The sequence below is a fragment of the Spermophilus citellus genome (assembly GCF_964194105.1).
Source record: "Spermophilus citellus genome assembly, chromosome: 4".
NCBI classification, from domain to species: domain Eukaryota; kingdom Metazoa; phylum Chordata; class Mammalia; order Rodentia; family Sciuridae; genus Spermophilus; species Spermophilus citellus.
In genome coordinates this window covers 218,557,996-218,563,064 of record NC_138185.1, presented here as the reverse complement: position 1 = coordinate 218,563,064, position 5,069 = coordinate 218,557,996, and positions in this window count along the sequence as shown.

Sequence of the window (5,069 nt, the reverse complement as noted above, 5' to 3'; positions counted from 1 at the left end):
AGGCCTCTCCAGAGCCGCGCAGCAGCACTGCGCCTCACCCAGCTCTGCTTCCTTCGCTGGGGAACAGAACCACCCGAGGGCCAGGAGCGCAGATGTTCAGAGCTCTGCTTCCTCAGTTGGCCTGTGCACAGTCCTCTCGGGTAGCTTAAAACAGGCTGCAAATTCCACGCTCCTCCCATCAGAAGGTTTGGTTGGAGTCTAACTGTCCCTGCCTCCCTATATGAGCTGGCCTTTGTCACTTGTTTCTAACCATATGCCAGAGGTGGCACAGCAGGACGGCAAGGCTCCATCATAAAAGGTGGTGCAGACAGATCCCCAGGGCTAGGTCCTGGGACATGTGCAATGGAGCCCTGAGCCACGCGTGGGGCAGGAAGTGCAGCTGTCCTGCCTGCCTCCATGCTGAGAGACCACGTGGAGAGTCCACGCAGAGTGAGGGTGAGGTCTCAGCTGCGTGGCTTCTCGTCCCGCCTTCAGGCTCTGTGCCTCCTCCCAGCCCCCGCGGCCAAACATGTGAGTGAGGCAGTCTTCCAGATGGTTCCAGCCCCAGCCCCAGCCCCAGCCTGGCTGTGACCTCATGTGAGGCTCTCGGAAAGGACCACCTTCCTGAGCAAAATGCACCAATACTAGTGTTTGAAGCCACTATTCGGAGGCACTTTTGTATGCAGCAATAAATACTATTTAAGCTTTAGTTTCTTCATCTGTGAAACAGGAATAATAACAAAAGTAACTATTTTATGAAGCTGTTGTAAAGATTCACCGAAATAGTGAATGGAAGGTTCTCTGTTTCGGTAGGGTCTCCACGCACAGTACGTACCCAGGGAATAAAAGCTGCGATTATCACTAATTGCTATTATTATGCCTATTTTTCAGAAGACAGAACAGGGCTCAGAAAGCCTAAAGCAGAATGTTTCAAGAACCAAAGAGCAAGTGAGAGCATGAACTTGGACTTAAATCCAGATTAGTCCAAGTCTCCAGTCTGACTCTGAGAACGACCTCAAACAGCAGGTGCACACCCTGCACGCGGCCAGGACAGCAGGCCGAATCTTGAAGCGCGGCCACTCCAACAGTGGGATTGAGGCACAGAGTACCTGGCAGCCAAGTGCAGAATGGGGGAGGGGCTTGGTCCCCTCCCAGAAAAAAGAGAAGCAGCTGAGGTCAGAGGCTCACAATGTCTTAATAAAACCTGCCCTGAATATCTGCCTGCATGGTACCCAGGCATTTTCCAAACTGATTTATCACCCATCATCCTGGTGGGTGCCTATCCCACAAGGCTAGTTTTTACAGCTATGCTCTCAAAGTAACAGTCCATAAGGTGGAAAACTATGAAATTTGTCAGCAGCTAAATTACTTCACTCCAAAACTGCAATAATTAATGATCCTCCCAAGATCACTGACCTAATCCATAGGCTGACAAAGTTTGGGGCTAAAATAATAATTTTGCAAAAAATTCCTTCATGTTCCACAGAGATGTGATGGGCGCATTACGAGCAGCAACTGCTCTTACAGATGTGCCCAATAAAGTCCTACAGGTTTTAGGGTTTGAAATGTTTGAAGCCAGCAGAACCGTCATCATGGCTTTCAGAAGAGGCTACTTGAGGAGGTGGGAAGCAGCTGGAGAGCCAGGTCCCTGAATCCCCCAGCAGGACACTAACAGCAGAGGGCACTGATGGTGATGTTGAGAGATGATCTGGGCCAGCCAGAGTACGCAGAGCCCCCAGGTGACAGGCTTTCCAGAATCAAATGACGCAGTCCAGGTCCCCCAGGGCTCCATGCGGACAGCACAGCCTTCTCTTCCCAGGCACATGCAGATCCTGGTGACCAGCGGCTCTGCCTTGCTACTTCATTGTTTCCCCCACTTACATTAAACAACCCCCGGAGCTTCAGAAACCAAGGAGCAAACTAAGGGTCAGGGAGCTCAGGGTCATGCCCAGGCCTGGCTCTGGGTCTGGCTTCCAGGAGGAAGGGCAAAGGAACAAGGAGAAAGCCATGTCCTCCGTGCCCATGGGAACAGGGCAGCGTGAGTACAAACTGTCCATCTCTAGGTGGCCTTGTGCCAGCACTGGGCCCTGGCCAGCGTCGAAGATCATGACCAGCTTCAGAATGATGGGATGCCCCCTCAGCCACGGCTCCCCTGTGCGACCTTGGGCCAGTTGCTTCCCGCCTCGAGGCCTCGGTTTGTTGACCTGTAAATGGGACAGATGGGTGGCTGCCGCTCCGTGCCCATCCCAGGCCCACATCCAGGGCGGGAGCTCCGCGGAGGGAGGCAGCTCTTCATAAGCGGGCAAACTGCCTGGGGTGCTCTGCCCTTGGCACGGCGTGGCCATCGCCTGTCATCGTCAGGGCCACACGGTCCAGAAAAGAGTTTGCGGAAAAGGCCTTTTTCCTCTTCCCCTTAGAGATGAGAAGGTGAAGGAGGAAGACAGACAGCCTGGGATCCCAGGGACATGCTTCCTCCTGTCCCTTCTGTCCAGCCAGCACTGCAGAAGTCACCTGACCCATCAGGCATGTTGATTTCAAAGTAAATGATCACACAGTGGTGGCCACTTCAGGTTCCGATACCGACCCTCTTTTCCTGCCCATTAAGGCCGCCCTGGGGGAAGCTGGCCGGCGAGCACGTGCCCTGGGCTCTCGGCTGTGGATGTAGGTCTGGGAGCACTGTTTTTAGGCCAGGAGCAGCCTGATGGCGCCTGCAGAAGCACAGGGAGACCCACGGCTCGGTGAATCAGGCTGGGACACTGCCCGCTCCATTTCCTGTTGGCCAGAGTCCACGATGGCTGTGCCGGAGCCAGCAGCTACCTCGCTTTCCCTCCCAGCCCCACAAGGTCGGCGGAGCGGGTCTGGGGAGCAGGGCGGGAGGATCTGGCGGTGCTAAGACTCTCAGTACACACAGCAGAGGCAGTGCAATCAGAGAATCGGTGCCTGGAGGTCGCAGCTGGACAACCCTGTTCATTCCCGCACAGAAACTGAACATTTTACACATATTCACTATTCCACAGGGGGATCAGGAAAAAAGGCCACTTGCAATTGTCTTAAAACTCAAACCCTCACTCTACCACCTCCCTAGCTCCCAGTCACTCATGACAGAGCACACCCCTTATCCTGGAGTTCAAGACCCACTCCCATCTAAGCAGCACTGGCCAGTCTCGTCTCTGCCTGTGTAGCCTCAGCCCACTGGTGCAGCCCCTCGGTGCCACTTGTCCTCTGTCCCCAGTAGTCAATCCTCTGCATTTCTGTGGTGCCTTTCCCCTTCGCCTTGCTTGACAGACTTCAACTCGTCTCACGAGGCTCAGGCTAGGTGCCCCAGCCCTCCCATTCAAACCCGTCCGCCACCCTGCCCTCCTAGGGGTGCCTGTCACTCTAACTAGTCACAGGCTGATACACAACAGGCTTCCCAGTCTCTGGGTCTGACAAAGAGAGGGACCTTCTCATCTGCCTTCATCTCCCACACTGCCCTGCCTCAGGGCCTCTCAGTACAGGGGGGGTCAACATGGTCACCACGGGTATCACAAAGAAGGTGGATGCTAAGAGGAAAAAGCTTCCCTGAGAGAGAGTCGGGGGGAGCACCTGCAATGGGGGGGGGTGCTGGAGGGTTTGAAGTGTTCTGGTCTTTTCCAGGTTGTGATACTGCTAGGCAGCCTGGCCTCTTGGGAACCAAATACTAGCTCCAGGTGCTGACCATGCAGCCCACCTCAAAGACCCTGTGTCTTCCCAGTTACGAGCTCAGCTCGTCTGGCCATCTCCAGGACCGACACCAAGCAGTTGACATTTCTGAGTGCAGTTTGCCTAAGAAACACTAAGGTAACTTGGGGCACTAACTCAGGCCCCAGGAGGGCAGCTGCTGACACACAGGCCAGGACACCTCTTCCTTGGTAGAAAATAAAAAGACCTGGGGTACTTTGCAGACCTCTCTGTCCCATCTGTGCAAAACCAAGAGCAAGAGGCAGATGTAAAACCTTGCAGATGAGTGTGGAGGGACCCAGGAGGGCCCCTGGATGTAACAGGTGACCTGTGAATGTGTGGGAGGAAGAGGAGGAGGAGGGCAAGGCCACTGTGGTCACAGCAGCTGAAGAGGGGTTCAATCTGTTTCTAAAACTCCCCCCAAAAGAGGTTTCTAGAGCCACACTGATGATCCGGTCCAAGGATGACTCACTTCTGTATCCGCTGCCTGGAATTAAACAGGGGCTGGGAAGCCCTTCCCTGTGACGGTGGGCCTGAGCTGACGGCTGCCCCGCAGTCCAAGAGAATCAGACTCTATGGGGTTCAAAGCTGTGGAACAGAGAACAGCAGCTACTTAAGGTCCAGCCCCAGCCCCCAGCACCCACCACCTCAGGCCCAGGCCCCAGGGCTCTGAGCGAACGCCGGGCAGCTGGATGGCTTGAGATGTGGCACAGTGTGAAGGGAGAAGCCGGGGCAGGGGGCAGGGAGGAGATGAGACCAAGGACCACATCAGGTAGGGCCTGAGGGTCCCTGCCTACTCTCAGGAACACGGGGAGCACTGGAGACCTCCAAGCTGAGGACAGAGGCGATCCTGTAGGAGGCCCGCTCCAGGTGCTGACAGAAAGCAGCAGGCAGGAGGAGGAGGGGTGGTGCCTGGTGAAGGGCGGATCCCCAGCTTGGGGGTGGGGTGTCCCACAAGGAGTGTTTTGGTGCAGGACTGGGCATTAGCGATCCACGAACAATTCCTGAAATTCATCGTGCCTGACAGGAGGACGCAGTGGGGACGTGTTAAAAATAGATCCCAGGCCCCCGCCCTTGGAGGTTCTGACTCAACAGGTTGGCAGCAAAGACCAGGAATGGCATTTTAATAAGTCCACACCGAGCTTCCGCAGAGAAAGTCCCTGGATCACACTTGGAATAAAACCCTGCAGTGACCCCATCCTGGCCGGGTCAGCCATGGAAACCAGCCGAGGGCCACAGTGGCTGGGTGGCTGTCCACAGGCATCAGGTGAGGTGAGCAGAAGGCAGGGCTAGGAGCCACCACCTGACCACCAGGCTGCCTCCAGGGCCCTCTCCAGCAGCCAAGTCCTCTAGATTCTGAGTGAACCCCATTAAAAGGGCAGGGGGTGAGG